Raw genomic sequence first — 18914 nt, forward strand, 5'->3', positions numbered from 1 at the left:
CTGTGAGTTTGAACCCTCAGAGGTAAGCCAAGCAATCGGGCCTGCTGGGTGACAAGACATTCTTATACCTGCTCAAATCATTCACCACCGTCAATCACTACAAGAGAAAACAGAACAGACTTCCACTGGGAAGAATGCTGAGAATCGATCAATAACTAGAGTCGACTTCGACAGCAAACTCTGGACTCTATTTTGGAAACCTTGTTTTATTCCTTAATATTTAAAAGCACATCTTTATCAAACAACGTTGATTCCTTTGGTAAAATCCATTTGACCAGGGGGTACCAAATGCCACAAATGGGTATCGCAGACAAGGGCTCCGGTCTATTAGTCCAAACCGTTATATCCCATGTCCGTCCTTTCAACTCATCCTTGGCCTCAATGGAAAATATCATGTGGTTAGGGAGAGATGTAAAGGAGAATTCAACTACTCAAATAAAGAGCACCAGGCTGCCAAGAGAAACGGACTATGAGACTGCACCTACACTAGGTTACGTCGTCATGAGATTTCACCTACACTAGGCTACATCCTAATGTGAGACAGTACCTACATTAGGCTACGTCACTATGAGACTGCATCTACATTAGGTTACATCACTATGAGACTGCACCTACAGTAGGCTACGTCACTATGAGACTGCACCTACATTAGGCTACATCCTAATGAGACTTCACCTACATTAGGCTACATGACTATGAGACTGCACTTACACAAGACTACGTCACTATGAGACTGCCCCTACACTAGGCTACGTCACTATGAGATTGCCCCTGCACTAGGCTATGTTGTTATGTCATGGATGTTATGGAGGTGGGTGAGTCGTGGTTCAACTTTGATGTTCCCAAGATGGACCACTGAAATCTCATGTTGGATCCTTCACCTACTTTGGTGCGTTCTTACTGTGTCGTATGCTTTTACTTTTGTATGTTTTTGCTTACTGTGTCCTTGCAGGAAACGCTAGTCCAAACAAATGCTAGGGCCAAAAGGAAACGTAAATGCCTTGGATAGGGGTGTAACGGTGCACAAAAGTCACGGTTCGGTACGTACCTCGATTTTGAAGTCACTGTACGGTGAAGGACAGTACGGTTCATAGTTAAGGGGAAAATGTAAAATAACTGCTTGTTTGTCAACAACGGAGAATGGCCGTAGATCAGCAGCAATGAAAAAAAAAATACACTTGGTTGTGGCATTTGCATTTCTGAATTCCCAGACAGGGGTTGTTGAAATAGTGTCGGGACCTGGGTTTGCACAGATTGATTTATTTTCACAGCAACGGTGATAGTAACACCTGGATGGTGCCTTTTCAGAGAGAGCCCTCTCCATAACTTACTTGTGATTCCAATATTTTGCTGCTGACGCCATATTGATCGACGCAACGGAGACGGCAAGGGCTGTGATTGGTCGTTTAACAAAATCATTTCCGGAAAAAAATCTCCGGTTTGACTTTGCACCTTAATTACTTTGTAAATTGTTTACTTTGCACTTAAGGACCAATAAAACACCAAACGATATTTGAAAAGCTTTGGAGGTTTATTTACAACACTGCTTTCATGATTTGTAGTCAACATCTAAGATCGATCGGGCGGCAAATTGCATTGCGTATCCGACATCCCGACGGAGAGCTGCTGAGGGGTCTCCGTAGTCACGGAGAAAAAAACAAGCCTTTACATTTGCCATATCAACGCAATGTACGCCACATTTACGCATCGCGGTCCACCTCTGCAACCACACCGAAGTGCCTGTACCGTGACGGTTCGGAACAAATACGCGTATCGTTACACCCCTAGCCTTGGACTGTCCGCACACCTCAGGAAAGGTACGCCACCACAACTATCATGCCCTCTGCAATGCGGTTGTCGGGGCGGAATGTGCAACCATTACTCTTTTGGATGTAAGTGAGAACGATGAATCTTCCTTTCACACTCGCCTGAAGCCTGCTTCCATCATCATCAGAATGTTGTAATTTCATGTCCACCACTTAAATATGTGCAACCCCTCATTGATGATGCTAACTTTTTCTCACTATTGTGCTCCCCTGTACACTAGGAGAATCATTGAAAAGACTTGGGCAATAGGTCACAGTGGTGACAGGAGGTGTAGTTCAGCATATCCTTATTCTGGGCTTTTCCCAGCCAAATTAAGGAATTCATCAAATAATTAATGAAACACGCTCATGATTCTAAATAAGAAATTACTTAATTGAATATCTAGGTAATTGAATATCTAGGTAATGGTAATGGCATTCCTAGAACCCTAGCTGTCCCTTTATGGAAGTTGAGAAGGTGTAGAATCTCAGGACATAGACACACACACACACACACACACACACACACACACACACACACACACACACACACACACACACACACACACACACAGACACACAGACACACAGACACACACAAACACACACAGACACACACACACACATGCACCCCAACGCATTAAACATCTCAGAAAGTCTCTGTGTACACAGATTTGAAACTTTCTGGCTGCGCATTAATTTCCGCCTACGCAGAGTTCTGTGCATGTGGCCCCTGGTGTTCTCCGCTGAGCCGCTCGTCTTCCTCTCTCTCTACCCTGCGCTCCGTTTACACGCCCGGGCGGCGGTGACAGCAGCAGCCAGCTGTGCACATAAATCCAGATGTTCTAGTGGGCTTCTAGCCTGGAGGGCTCGCCGGTCAGGAGAGTGGGCTCAACAGACAAGATGTGGACATGCCAGACCTGAATGTTGTTGAACCCTGTAGAGTTTGGAATGAATATGAATCAGAAGATGAAATAGTGTTGCAGTGTCCCTGAAGGCTCATTGCTCATTGGTCAGTACTTGCATACCAGCAAAACAGGTGTGTCTTTAATTAAAATGTATTTTAATTAAAAGTGCATGTGAGATAACCTACTGCTGGGTAATCCAAACACATACACCTGTTAGTGACAGGTTAGTTCAAAGCAGATAGAATACTGCGGTGAACGGCAGTGTTTGGTTACAAGCTACTTCTAAGCACATTGGTTTGATGAGATAACGGTTCAGTTATTCGTTTTTGATTGTACATTTGATCCTTCAAAGTTTCTTCTTCAAGGAGAAGGGTCAGCAGGAAATATAATCCTCTCTTCTAGCACAGCTTTGATTTTCCTGCTCATTGATCCTTTAAAAGTCCTCATTCTGCATCTTTTCTTTGAAACTACTTCAAGGCATTTGACATAATCAGCTGATTCTTGGCGATGTGTCTGCGTTTTCGAGGTATTTCAAAAGATCCACCTGTGTGTATGTGTGTGTGTGTGTTTGTGTGTGTGTGTGTGTGTGTGTGTGTGTGTGTGTTTGTGTGTGTTTGTGTGTTTGTCCAGAGTTGTATTTTCAATTCAATGATCAGGTTAGATTATTGAAAGACGGAAACAGATTTTTCTTCAAAAAGTATCTGATTAACAACAAGAAATGATTTCTAAAAATTTTTATCTTCCAAAATGTTGAATATTATTTATCAAGTAAAATACCATTTGCTTCTTTTAGTTTAATGTGACCGTCTTTGTTGTGTTACGGCTTTGTGCATCAATCATGTTGATATTTATTTCACGTCGTTCTTATTTTTCTCTACAAATCGGAATCGCAGGTGGCTCAGCAGTCTGCCGAGTTCACAAATGAAATGAATGACGGCCGGGGAAGGATGCCATGTGGGAATTTAAGAAGTAAATATGACATCACGTCACTTCAGGAAAAAATGAAGGTGGGGAATGTAACTATAAGATCAGATCAGAACTATGAGGCCTACCAAGTTGGGTAGATATTGTTTTGTCAAAAACATTGTATTTTTAATACAGATTGAATATTTTAAAGGGGACAAATTATGAAAACAACACTTTTCTGGGATTTGGGGTGTTGTTTTGGCTCTCTGGTGCTCCCACACGCATACAAACTTTGAAAAAAGTCTGTACATGATTTTTTGAGTGAGATATGCATTTCTGAAAGTAGGCTACCCTGCGTTACCAAACAAGCGAGTCATTTTAGGCGCTGTCACGTTAAAATTGTACCAGGGGCGAAAATTGTACCGGCCTACGTCATCAGTTGTTTACATCTTGACAACCTGCCTGGCAACAGACGACGCTATCGTCTGTTGCCGGGCAGGTTGCAAAAAACATTTGGCTCATGTTTCCAAAAGACGAAGTAACATAATACAGATAACGGATCGCTAGATAAACTGGGTTTTTACTTTATATTTGTATGTATTAATTGTTTAATCGAATAGCAACAGACGACGCGATCGTCTGTTGCCGGAAACGGGGCGATCCGCGTCACAATGACGTAGGAAGGGTTCTGTACATTCCTACGTCATTTGACACGATCGCCTCGATTAAACAATTAAATACAATACAAATATAAAGTAAAAACAAGTGTTATCTAGCGATCCGTTATCTGTATTATGTATTTCGTCATTTGGAAACATGAGCCGAATGTTGTCGGCAGGTTGTCAAGATGTAAACAACTGATGACGTAGGCCGGTACAATTTTCGCCCCTGGTACAATTTTAACGTGACAGCGCCCCTCCTACGTAGAATGGGGGCACAGTTGAATATTACCTCCCACTTCCCCACTCCCCTCCAATCAGAGCATAGCTAAGAATTTGTGGACCAGTGGAAGAGCAGCTCCGGCGGGGGGAACTCCGTGGCATCCCTTTCTCTGCCGGACTGCCGCCAAGCTCCCCCTGTCGGACTGCCGCCGAAGCTTCAGCAGCAGTCAGGCGGGAACAAGGAGGAGAACGGGATTGTACTCTCGGAGCTGAGCTGCCGGACTGCTGCCGAGCTACCCTCGCCAGACTTTTCAGCTCCCGGAGGACACCCGCCGGAGCAGCCGGAAAGCTTCGGCGGCAGTTCAGCTCCAGGAGTACACCGCCGGAGCTTCCGGACTGCTGCTGAAGCTTCGGCGGCGGCCGAACGGCTTCGACGGCGGCATTCCGTCAGCTCAGCTCTACTCCATGTCGCAGTTCATGGACTTCAGAGAGTCATGGCCAAAGTTCCTTTCCCCCAATTCTTCTCAACCATGTCCGAGATATTCCCCACTAGAGTCTTTACTTGTGGAAGTTGTGGAAGTGCCAGAGACATCAGACGCAGTCTTTATGATTCATAATATCATCCGAGGCTTACATAGCTTTTCGCCATGATATTAGATATATTATTATATAAATAACCATATATACAATTATTATCATTATCATTATCATTATTATTATTAGTAGTATTATTATTAGCTCCAGGAGTCCGCAGACGGCAACAATCCCTTCTCCTCCATGCTGTGGTTCAGCCTGACAGCTCATTGGTCAATTGGCAGCAGCTCATTTGCATAAAAGCTACAGTCACCAGAAACAGCGCATTCCAAAGGGACTGAAGCTGTCCTTTCATAGAACTCAAAGCTATATCCTGGACAATGTTTACTTGTTGTGAAAACGCCATAATATGTCTCCTTTAGAAGTTTGGTACATAAATGTTTGATACTGACAGCTGCAGATTCGACCTCTCTCTTCTCTCCGACAGCAAGTTGACACACAGCCTTCCTTACTCGCTCAGCTTGTCTTCTTGTCACTCCTCTCGCTCGTACGGTTGAATAGTGTTAGCCAACGTTTTTCTGGGGGGTTAGCTCATTAAAGATGGCAAGTGCAAAGCCTCCGCCACTGTTTTTTGTTGAAAATAAAACAGCAGGAGTCATAGTAGTTTGCATTTGAGGCAAATAAACATGGTAGGGGAAAGGAAAAAGGCAGACCAAATCCAAGCAATGCCACAGAATAGTGCTGACGAAAGGTGACAACACATTTTGAGCATCTGAAAGACCAACACATTCAAGAAAAAATGTTGCAGCAAACAGTTGTTGATTACTTTGTTTGCCCAAAAGCCATTTGTAATTCTCAAAGTACTTCTATTAAATTGCACTTTTGGAAGTAAGCTATACTTAAATGCACACTTCAACCATTCCCACTAACAGCTAAGCTTACCCCCCTAAGAGAAATCAGGCCTGAGGAATCCCAGACCGCATTATCAGTTGATGGGAAAATCATTTAAAGGCTGTCGTGCTTAACACACAGTATTCACTTTACATAATTTGATAATTTATTTATTTTTAAAACTAGAACCACTTTGAGAGGGGCTCATTTGACTCCAGGTTTAAATGTTAATGCTATAACCAGGTTTTAGCATTGCCCTTTCATGACTTGTCCAAAATAGGATTTGTTTACATGCAATTTTGTAACTTCATACGTGGTTAACACGATCCCCATACTAACTGCACAGCCGCGGCTCACCTTATCTCCCGCAGGCATCACACAGGTCCTGGTTTAGTAGAAGTCTATAGTTGATGCTGCTGGCAGGTTGCAGGGTTCAGGTCATTTAAGTGATGCCGCCTCCCTTTTCGCTGCCCTGGTCGCTCACAGTCCCCTTACGAGAAGTCAAATGTATGTCTTCTCTTGATTGTTTTCCCTGTGTGCTGATTGTGCAGAAAAGGTGCATTGATGGATTGGTTGCAAAGCGTTTTTCTTTCAGTTCACATGTGCACTTGGGAATTTCTCTGAGCTTTCTTTTAATTGTTGTTGTGAGATGACTTATTCGCCAGTGCGATTGATGTGATTGAAATAATCTACTGTGACATTTGAACCTAAAAGTTCACTCAGTTCCATGACGATGTTGTTAACTAATTGTTTAGCTCAGCACTTTGTTGACAAACTGCTCCCTGGTGCTTTCTGACAAGGTTTAACATGTGACAACAAAACCAATAGTATATTCTGTTGGTGGGTCAGCTCCTTGGTGAAATCTTTTTCAAGGGGTTATCTGAACAAAAGAGGTTCCTCATTCTTCTCATTAGCAACTGTCAACCTTTCTGAAGGCAAAGTTGCGAAATAGTGTGACCTTCATAAACCATTGATATGTCAATCTGACATAACAATTTAAGCAGTCAAGCAGTCGCTAATGGTCAAATAATGACGGCTATATTTATCTATCTAAATGACAATGACAATATAATAATATGTCAAATGATGATGTCCACACGAACGAGAGTGACAATATATTTTGGCATCTATTCAAGCGGTCATTCTGTATGGATTGATGAATTATCTAACTTTCTGTTGAATAGTTTTAACGCAAATGTTTAGTTAAACTTGACTATACTTTCATCAAATTAAGAATACTTAAAGTATATATATTATACTTAAGTGTGTCTGAATATTTTCGGTGGATGCTCCCAGATTGCAGCTTGTTGAAAGCATGGTTTTATTCCTACTTGTTAAATGTTATGTTTTGTTGTATTTCTAATGAAGCAGTGGTTTTCTTTCATTGTAGGCCGGATTCGGTGCTAATTGTATGTTCGATATATTTTTTGCATGGACAGGAATTTAATTACCTGATTATTTCTCAGACCTTTGGAACCTCTAGAAAGGCGCATCCTTGGTAGGGATGTTGTTGGCATGCAGCCCTTTTGTGTGTGTGTGTGTGTGTGTGTGTGTGTGTGTGTGTGTGTGTGTGTGTGTGTGTGTGTGTGTGTGTGTGTGTGTGTGAATTCAATTCAAATTACTTTATTTTTCCGTTAGGAACTTCAGATGTGGAGGAGCATACCCAACAGTACATACAATAAACAAAAGAAAAACACGCACACACTCGCAAACATACACCATCAGCCCTGCAGAAAATAAAAATAAAAATCCTTGCCTAAGCCTAATAAATAAATAGTATTATTACCTCCATAGTGGAGGATGAATAAATAAATAATTTAAAAAGATTCCAGGTATTAAAACAAGAGTCCAAATACAGTTCAAGGAGGGGTTAAACCATTCAAGAGTCTTATGGATGCCGATGTTTGTGTAGGCTCATGGTTATCCCCCCTGTCATGTGCAATGGTCTGCATAATGAGGCTCTGCAGCTTATGAAGACATGAACTTACAATGATGCATCATTAATGAAACAGCGGAAATAGAAGCATGCTACTGAGCTCTGGTTCCGCATGAATGTTCTTGTTCTTAATTTCCCTCCATGTTTACAAAAGAGACGTTCATAAGTATTAATAGTGTGAAAAATATAAATAGATAGAAAACATTTAACTAAAAGAAAAGTGACAGTATCAACTGCACTTAACCTTAGTATTATGATAAACGTATTATTAGCAAATGGATCAACATTGCACATCAACAGAAATTCACAAATAAACTATTATATCATAATTGAACTGTGTCTGTGATCTTTGCTTTATACAGAATTCAATTTTATGACGATGACATAATGATCATTCCAACAATTCCATAATGTATGTTATGCTTCTGCAACCCTTCTACCTCCTTTAAAATTAAATGAAAAATGTTTTAGCTAGCACTTCATGATGCCATTATCACCATTGTTATTCTACCATGTGAAGGACATAATTGGACTTTTACGGTACAATTATCAGAAGGGTCAAGGGTGATTTCTGTATCGTCCCTTCCTCCACGGCCACCATTTAAAAAGGAAGGCTTTGCACTGTTTCTTGGTTTGATTCTCAGACTAGTTTCATCTTGTTTTATGTGAACTGAATCGGAGTTCACAAAGGAACCACCAGCCTGCACTCACATTACTGTTTAGCTGATGAACTTTAGCAGTTCTGCACTGATGTTTAAAGAAAAGACAAAGAACAAATCTTTAAAGATAATTTAGTTTTTTGATTTAACTTAATAGCAGAGTAGAATGAGTAAACCTTAGGTCTCGAGAGTGAACACCGAAGCAAACTTGCAATGGTGTTTGAGCTCTGTCTTCAAGAGAAAGCTTTCCCTCATTGGCTCTTATGAGATGACCCTGTCTGACTTATCCAATGGCTGTTTGTAGGAGAACTCCCACCGGCTAACGGCTGACCATTAGTCTCAATCCATGGTATACATAAATGTTTCCATAACAACTGCCAGTTGGGAGACGAGGTTAAACTACCTGCCCGGACACCACAGCCGTTGAAAAAATTTCTGGAAAGGCTTAAAAGAATTGGCACTGCATGCATACATTTGTTAAAAGGTTCTTCTGAAACATCCACTTAACCACACAAATGAATTTGTCATCAAAATAATATATCCAACAGCAAACGCTAGTTAACTCGACCCCTTTAAGGACCCCTGCGTTTAATTCAGTAATATCCCTGTAAATATATCCTGTATATGAGACCACATCATTTAAAATGCAACATTAAGAAGGCTAGGAATGTACCGTGTCCATTCGTGTCAAGATAGTGATATCCATGTTTTCTACACAATAGGCAAGGACACTCACAAAGTTGAGTCCAACAGGTCTTACAACAGCAAGTTTCGAAGGACCAAAATAAATATAGATGTTAATGCTGGTGAAAGACATGATGGAAATGTTGTCCAACAGAATGCAGATCTGTCTGTCTTCCTCAAAAATCTGGTATCATCATACAGTCATGCCTACAGTCATACATATTTATTACACTTAAGTGTAATACTAATACATTTATTTGAGTGTTATTCATAGGTCTATGATGGTAGTTACCACTATGGATGATCAATACATATATCAGATAGTGATAATTATAGGTCTATAATGTTAGTTTACTATTATGGAGAATCAGTACAGATTCTGATAATTATAGGTCTATGATGTTAGTTTACTACTATGGAGAATCAATACATAGTAAAGATTCTGATAATTATAGGTCTATGATTGTAGTTTTAGCTCTATAGGCAATAAGAAGATTTTTTGTGATGTAATGCGTGTCAAAGGTTTGCAGATTTTAAAATGGCTGAAATGAAATGCTTTGAGTGCTGGAGCAATCAGAGATGTTCAGCGCTACGCCCCTAAAGTCGCTACCCCGCTCCGTAATAATAATTTAGCAATAATACTAATGTAATTTAGAGCCTTGAATTCCTCCAAACCCAAAGGGACCCAAAATAAATAGACGTCTCTGAGGATATATGGAATGCTAAAAACACGGTAGAAAATCAATTGTTTGCAAGAAGATGCCAGTCGGTCTTGCTATTTAGATGTGCCGTGGCAGGTCGGAACGGCAACATCAGCTTCCACACACGTAGGCTATACACAGCACAAACATGCAAACAATTAGCCTAATTGAAATATTATGATGATGATATGGATAATGAAAACTTTTTTTCCATAGGGGCTGCATGAATGTACACTGAATATTCCAATGCGTTAAAACAACAATAATAATAACAATAATAATTATAATAATAATAATAATAATAATCTCATCTCATCTCATCTTCATCCGCTTATCCGGGGTCGGGTCGTGGGGGGAGCAGCTCAAGCAGGGGGCCCCAGACTTCCCTTTCCCGGGCCACATTGACCAGCTCTGACGGGGGGATCCCGAGGCGTTCCCAGGCCAGTGTTGAGATATAATCTCTCCACCTAGTCCTGGGTCTTCCCCGAGGTCTCCTCCCCACTGGACGTGTCTGAAACACCTCCCAAGGGATGCGCCCAGTGGGCATCCTTACCAGATGCCCGAACCACCTCAGCTGACTCCTTTCTAAGTAAAGGAGCAGCGGCTCTAATCCGAGTTCCTCACGGATGGCTGAGCTTCTCACCCTATCCCTAAGGGAGACGCCAGCCACCCTTCTGAGAAAACTCATCTCAGCCGCTTGTACCCGCGATCTCGTCCTTTCGGTCATCACCGAGCCCTCATGACCATAGGTGAGGATAGGAACGAAGAGCGACCGGTAGATCGAGAGCTTTGCCTTGCGGCTCATCTCTCTTTTCGTAACAACGGTGCGGTAAAGCGAACGCAATGTCTCCCCCGCTGCTCCGATTCACCGGCCAATCTCACGCTCCATCGTACCCTCACTCGCGAACAAGACCCCGAGGTACTTGAACTCCTTCACTTGGGCTAAGGACTCATTTCCGACCCGGAGTAAGCAATCCACCGGTTTCCTGCTAAGAGTCATGGCCTCCCGGTCATATGCCTTTTCCAGATCCACAAAACACATGTACTCCCAGGTCCCCTCCAGGATCCTTGCGAGAGTGAGGAGCTGGTCCGTAGTTCCACTTCCGGGGTGAAAACCGCATTGTTCCTCTTCAATCTGAGGTTCGACGATCGGCCGAACCCTCCTTTCCAGCACCTTGGAGTAGACTTTACCAGGGAGGCTGAGAAGTGTGATACCCCGGTAATTGGCACACACTCTCTGGTCCCCCTTTTTGAACAGGGGAACCATCACCCCGGTTTGCCACTCCTTTGACACTGTACCCGACTCCCACGCAATGTTGAATAGGCGTGTCAATCATGACAGCCCCTCAACACCCAGAGCCTTTAGCATTTCTGGCTGGATCTCATCAATCCCTGTGGCTTTGCCACTGCGGAGATGTTTGACTACCTCAGTGATCTCCACCAGGGAAATTGACGACGAAACACCATCAACCTCGAGCTCTGCCTCCAACATAGAGGGCGTGTTATTCGGATTCAGGAGTTCCTCAAAGTGTTCCTTCCAAAATCCGACGTCCTCCTCAGTTGAGGTCAACAGAGTCCCATCCTTACTGTACACATCTTGGATGGTTCCCTGTTTCCCCCTCCTGAGGTGCCGGATAGTCTTCCAGAAACACTTTGGTGCTGACCGAAAGTCCTTCTCCATGGCCTCTCCGAACTTCTCCCACACCTGCTGCTTACCCTCCGACACGGCAGCAGCTGCAGCCCTTCAAGCCTGTCGGTACCCTGCAACCGAGTCAGGAGTCCTCCAGGATATCATATCCCGGAAGGCCTCCTTCTTCAATTGGACGGCTTCCCTGACCAACGGTGTCCACCACGGTGTCCGAGGGTTACCGCCCCTTGAGGAGCCTAAGACCCTGAGGCCACAGCTAGCCGCCGCAGCTTCAGCAATGGAGGCTTTGAACACCGCCCACTCCGGCTCAATGCCCCTAACCTCCACAGGAATGCCAGAAAAACTCAGCCGGAGGACTGAGTTGAAGATACCTAGGACGGGGGCCTCCTCCAGACGTTCCCAATTCACCCGCACTACTCGTTTGGGCTTACCAGGTCTATCCGGAAATTACCCCCATTCCCTGATCCAACTCACAACCAGATGGTGGTCGGTTGACAGTTCCGCCCCTCTATTAACCAGAGTGTCCAAAACATGCGACCTCAGATCAGATGACACGATCACAAAATCGATTATCATCGATCTTCGGCCTAGGGTACTCTGGTTCCAGGTACACTTATGAGCACCCTTATGTTCGAACATGGTGTTCGTTATGGATAATCCATGACTAGCACAGAAGTCCAATAACAAACGACCGCTCGGGTTTAGATCAGGGAGGCCGTTCCTCCCCACTACGCCTCTCCAGGTGTCTCCATCGTTGCCCCCGTGGGCGCTGAAGTCTCCCAGCAGAACTACGGAGTCCCCTACTGGAGCCCCATACAGGACTCCATTCAGGGTCTCCAAGAAGGCTGAGTACTCTGAGCTGCTGTTTGGGGCATACGCACAAACAACAGTCAGAGTTTTCCCCCCTACAACCCTTAGGCGTAGGGAGGCGACCCTCTCGTCTACCGGGGTAAACTCCAACACCGCGGCGCTCAGCCGGGGATTTATGAGCATCCCCACACCCGCCCGGCGCCTCACGCCCTCGGCAACTCCGGATATGAATAGAGTCCAACCCCTATCCAGGAGTACGGTACCAGAGCTGAGACTGTGCGTGGAGGTAAGCCCCACCAGATCTAACTGATGGCGATCCACCTCCCTCACAAGCTCCGGTTCCTTTCCCCACAGCGAGGTGACGTTCCACGTCCCCAGAGCGTGGAACGTATTATTATTAATAATAATAATAATAATAATAATAATAATAATAATTAACTGGAGCAAAGTATATTCCGGCCTTCCAAAACAAGATCTTGTTTTAGGGTAAATGATAATGTGGTTAAATTATTTGGGAAAGAACAGCTGATACAGTGGTAAGAAGTTGACCTTTTAAAACAATGCAACTGCAAACACTGTGCAGCAAGCACATATTTTCTTGACACAGACATAGTGTACAGGCCCATAACTTTTAGGATTGATGAGTATTTGATCGTGAGAAAACATAGTTTTTCCGTGAGTGAGTGTTCAAAAGAATGAATGATATGTGTATATGTGTGTACCCATCTGCTTAAACGCACGCAAATTAAACAAGTAACTCATAATATAGTCCATGGCAATGTATATTATGAACACAAGTCGATAAGGATAATGTACACAATACTGGTAACAAACCATGTTTGTTAATATATTGTCGCATATCATTAAATAGACCCACAGTTGCGGCCACAGGACCACATATCATATCTGTGCTAAGTTTTCATTTTTTTGAAATTGACATGACGACTCGAGTTGTAGAATAAAACGCTATTCCAAGTTTGAATTAGGCCTATTATTTGGCCATAAACGGAGCCATTTGAAGTTTGAAATTCATGTGGTCATGCTGTCAAAATATCAACCCGCCAAGTTCAAATGTGCTCATTGTTCTTAAAGGGGATGGGAGATCTCTCATTGGTTTATTGCACGTTACGCCCAAACCACACTACGGGTAGTCAGACCAGCCCATTTTAGATTTGCGTCGGGCGCAAGAGTAATTTATTGATATGGCAACAGCGACAGAGATCCGCCCACAAAGCTACATGCGTTTCGCATTTCATACTTGCATTTCAGACCGTTAAAATGGGGCCCTCAAAGTTTATTGAATCATCGTGTATGCAAGCCTGGCCTACCACCTGTTAGGCCATCATATTTTTGAAGGCATTGTGGCTCATAACTTGGCTTTTTATAATGTTTCATATCAGGCCTAGTCAAAATCAGTTGACCCTACAGAGAGCTGAGGGAGCGATCACTTTTGATTGAAAACAAGATTGAAAGTGAACTGTTAGTGATGCAACGCAAGTTGGAAGGTTTCAACCTAATCATCCTTTTAGGCCAAAGCACCATTATGTCTTTCATTATCCAGGCATCATTATCACATTTTCTTCAACTATTACCATTCGATGAAGACTTATGCAAGCCTACTTAAGCCCTGTCTTTTCACAGAGTGATCATTCTGAAAAGGCCACAGGTTCTATTGACAGTTACAACAATGACAAAATGTATATGCATATGTTGCTCATTTACATTTTCTACCAGATAATACTGTTGCTTCTGACTAAATTGTGAAGGTGAATAACTAACAGAAAACCCTTTGTGTGTGACAGGAAAACATTATGAGGGGCTTGTGTTTTAAGCTAAAGAGCCTGTCAGTAGAAAATGAGAGAGATGCAATTAGTCAGAGGAGAGAGCACTATGAATTTATTTAGTCCCATCCAGTGCCGAAAGCTTTCAAATATCGGGAAGCCACAAGCTAACATACTGCACTCACTCATTTGTGTGGGAAATGCTATCTCAAATGTTTAATCATGAAAGTATTAAAAGGTAAATTACAAAAAACGGATCAAATTGTATCCTGGATTGGTGAAGCACGTACTCGGCTGAGGTCAACCAAGGGCTCAGTGGGAAAAAAGTGAAACGTAAAATTGTTTTAGCAACTCATGCTATTGATGATTTGCTAGGACGGTTTGGCCCCACGCCTACCTTCGGATAACCTGCTAAGGGGCTGGATCCACCCTGTTGACCTCTGGTATTGATCTCTCAGAATGTATTAACTGTGCTGGTCATCATCATACGGCCGTCATACGTTCATTCTGGCCTGCGGGTCGGATACAGCCTGCTGCAGGCAGTCTGGGTACCTTATGAGAAAATCTTTAAAGTCAGCACAATCATTCCAAATTCAAATGTAATGAATTAAGTGTATTACATTCACTACTTATGAAAAATAAATATTTAGATATTCCTTTATTGTTTGTGTAATCTTAAGAAATAATGGTGTCACAAACAAATGCGGTCTAAAAAAGGAAAACACAGTCAATGGAAAGGTACTGTGCGGAAAGATATTGGAGTAGGAAGGAGTCAAAGAGAGGTTGATGGGGAGCTTTCCATTTTAATTCATCCACCGATAAGTTCACGAAACGACAAATAACGACTTTGTTGTTATCCTACTATAACACATTGGTGTATGAAAACATGCTATGCAGAGATTGTTAGTTCAAAAGTTGAAGCTCCACCGTAGGCGGAGAATAAAAGAGTGCTTTCTTATTCTGCTTCAGTGTCCCCATAGTCCAGCTCATTGTGTTGTCAAACCACTTGTTAGGCAGTTCCTGCCTAATTTTGACCATGCAGGGCATCTCTCCTCTGGTTGTTTCCACTAGATTGATAAAGAAACAGTGATCGCAACCTGTCTCTTATGCTTTGTATTCAATAGGGCAGATTATGTGTTATGTCATATGCTTGGGTGGATTTATAGTCGATCCTCGTCCACATCGTTACCGGCGTGATACACAGGATGTGTATTGTTCTCCGGCAAGCTAGAGTTTCTGTATCGTTTTTTTGTAAAAACAGACTTAGGCCCAATCCCATTTCTACCCCTAACCCCTTCCCCTTCCCCTTACCCCTTTGAAACAAGGGGGAGGGGGAAGGGGAAGGGGTAAGGTGTAGAAATGGGATTGGGCCTTAAACTGCTCGTTGTTCCTGCGCCTCTTGTTGAGTGTGGACGTAGGGGGAAACTTGGGTCCAACAGGGGTTCCTTAATCGCTGTTCACGCGCTGCCCATATGAAATAGAATGATAATTATGATATTATAACTCTGGTTTTAGGCGTTCCCACATGCTGTTCCCATCCAGTGCTGAAAATAAACCATGCTGTGGAACCATCCACCTGCAACTCCCTCGGCCTCACACATCACTTTTGTGTTATTTAGTGACATTTAGAACAAGCTGCATTTTAAATATATAAATTGCGTGTTCTCTTTTCTTCAGAATACTGATGAGAGTCGTCCATTGTTTGGATGTTTAAAGCGGTCCTCTTTGTACTTCCTTCAGTTAAAGCAGGGCAGACGTTCTGGCAGGAGGAACTAAAATTAAAGCTACAATGCCCAGAGGTAAAATGGAAATGACAGGGATGAAGGAACCAATGAACGAGGGGAAGACAAGCAGGTAATGGAGAGGGAAAAACGGGAGACATGGACTTAGAAAATTAGGACCTTCTGATCTTGATGGCTGGCAGCATAAGTTCGAACAACAGAAAAAACAAGAGGGTCGGATATGAGTTTCTGGTAAGAGCCAGAAGAATAAATAGAGATGAGAGAGACCAGAGAAACTGCTTGGAATTGCAAGCTTTTTGCAAGACAAGGAGCGAACAAAAGGAATGAACTTGAAGAGTTGCTCTAGAGTGGATGTCAGGAAAATGAGAAAAACACAAAGCCAAATAAAACACAGGTGCCCTGCGGTAATGACGGAGGAACGAGGCTGAATAATTGAGGGGAGGACAGGGACACCTTCATTATAAAGTCAACCTACATTCTGCATGTGCTGTTTGAGACTGAGTGAGACACTGGGGTGCTTGAGATTAAATGAAATGGACAACCGTAACCTTTCTCTGACTCTAGAATAAACTTTGGTTTGGGTTGTGAATACATATCTGCATACTTGCCCTTCATCTCTTTATTGGGGAATTTTAAATAACTGCCAACTTTAGCAGTCGAGTTGAGTAGTCCCATGTTTTAAGCGATTAAACAGTTCAGTTATGCAAATAACAACCGTCCGACAGTTCGGAAAGCACCTATTTACTCTCACAGCGTACCCTTTTAATGAGCTGACAAAGTGTTAATGTCAAGCATAGGGCCAGCGGTTTGTGGCTTTCATTGCTCCCTCTATGGCTTGCACCATACATTTGTTTTTGATATGCTCACCAAGAGCAAATTAATTCAAGCAAACTAAATTTACCTCATTCAATCAGCTGGCTAATGCTTTTAGAACAAATGGTGGATTTACATCTGCAGAATAAATAATGTTTATTTCAATAATTGAATACGAAGGCATTATCTATCGTCCGAGATGCACAGGAATGACTTCTTTACAGATGTGGAGCAGGGGATGCTGGATTAAGTTAGCTCCCAATAAATATGAGATCGGCCGAGTGCCACACTGCAGATTTTAGTTATCTTTTGCACAGTTGTTGAAGCAGTTCAATATATATGATACGGTTCTTCTTAGACAGGGCCCTCCAAGGTTATGTCTTTATTTCACTGAGAATGGTGGAAACAACACCATGCCATTATTCCTCCTAAGATGGAGACATATATCTAAGTAGGCCTGACATTTCTTTTTCTTACTACGTTTTAGTTTCAAATAGTTGTTTCCATGCTTTGGTTGCAATTGAGGAAGGTTTTTCCAACATTTTTCCCCAGTAGTCCGTTGGCAGGCTATAGCTCTTTTACTCCAGTCTGAAGTAGAAGCGCATGTCACCTGTGTTAATTGGTAGCCACCTTCCCTGGCATGTTTCCTCTACCATCTATTCACCGTGTTAAAGACGGTGTCAGTAGCAATGCCAGCTAAAGTACCGCTGACCTTTTAACATCCGTTTCATTATAACTTTAACAACTTTTGGCCCCTGGTTCAGAATCATGATGTCTTTCAAAAGATAAGAGTGTTAAAAAATGGAAGGAAAGATGAACACACAACGACCTACTGAGGCAGTAAAGATATGGATGAGTCCATGAACCATGGTATCCACATTTTGAAATATGAATTGTTTATGTATATCACATGCATCATAACTATATTCTTGCTGTAGAATTAGGTGGGGACACTTATATCTCTCAACACACTGTTTAAAGAAAAGTCACGTTTGCTCAGTCATTTTTAATCCTTGCAGACACCATGTGATAATGATCCACAATAATACAAAAATCTCACAACAATGTTGATAACCAACACTGCAGAGTGTCTCTGGTCTTATATTTTTTATGTTATGTCATATATATATTTCTTGACGACATTGACAATGTTGTCTAGAAATACATTATACGGCCCAAGGCCCGGCTGTTGCTTTGACAACTTCTGTCAATCAAATGAAAGCAGCTGTCTTGATGAGCAGCTAGCTTCAGCCTTGAGCATCAGTTCTGATTGTTCCTCAGTTTGGAACAAAGTACAGAATAATAGGGACGTTTACCATGTACTCAGGGACAATGCTTCAGAATGTTGCTTCATGAGATGGAATGTGGGGTTTATGAAAGCAAAGCATATCTGATTTATATCTAATAATTATTGGATAAATATATTTAGTAATCATGTACATCAAATGTTTCCACTCAATTTCCTAACTCTTGAATAAAGAGTTCTTACATTTACATTTATATTTAGGGCATTTAGCAAACGCTTTTATCCAAAGCGACTTACAATAAGTACATTTGTCATAAGAAGTGCATCAATATATCGCTGTTGGTACAGAAAGGATGTTCATAGAACCAAGTGCAAGTACCACAATCGCTAGGTCAATCAATTCCCCGTGTTACAGCCATGATAGCAGCTACTGCAGTTGCTGCACAGTTAAGTACTACAATACAATACAATACAATACAATACAATACAATACAATACAATACAATACAATACAATACAATACAATACAATACAATACAATACAATACAATACAGTGTACAATGGTGGCCAGAAGGGGGAGGGTGGCTATGCAGAGTCGAGGTGGATTCTGAACAGGTGAGTCTTGAGTCTTTTTCGGAAGATAGTGAGCGACTCTGCGGTCCTGAGAGAGGCAGGGAGCTCGTTCCACCACTGAGGTCCCAAAAGCGAGAAAAGTTGTGACTTTGCTTAAACATCTTTATGACTAAACTCAATCGGTATATAATTTGATGGCCCACTCAAATCATTTCAACTGTGAATAAAACATTTTAGCATTTTGAAAAGAGAATAAACCCAACGACACAAACACTGCCTAACGCATACATAAATCAGCATGTGAACCCCCCCCTCCCCCCTACCTCTTTAATTGTCTCAATTTCAATCCTGTATCTAGTAGTCAAGTTATTTCATTTTCTCCCCAGCTGCAGAAC

This window comes from Gadus chalcogrammus, chromosome 10, assembly GCF_026213295.1.
Source record: "Gadus chalcogrammus isolate NIFS_2021 chromosome 10, NIFS_Gcha_1.0, whole genome shotgun sequence".
In the NCBI taxonomy this organism is placed as follows: Eukaryota; Metazoa; Chordata; class Actinopteri; order Gadiformes; family Gadidae; genus Gadus; species Gadus chalcogrammus.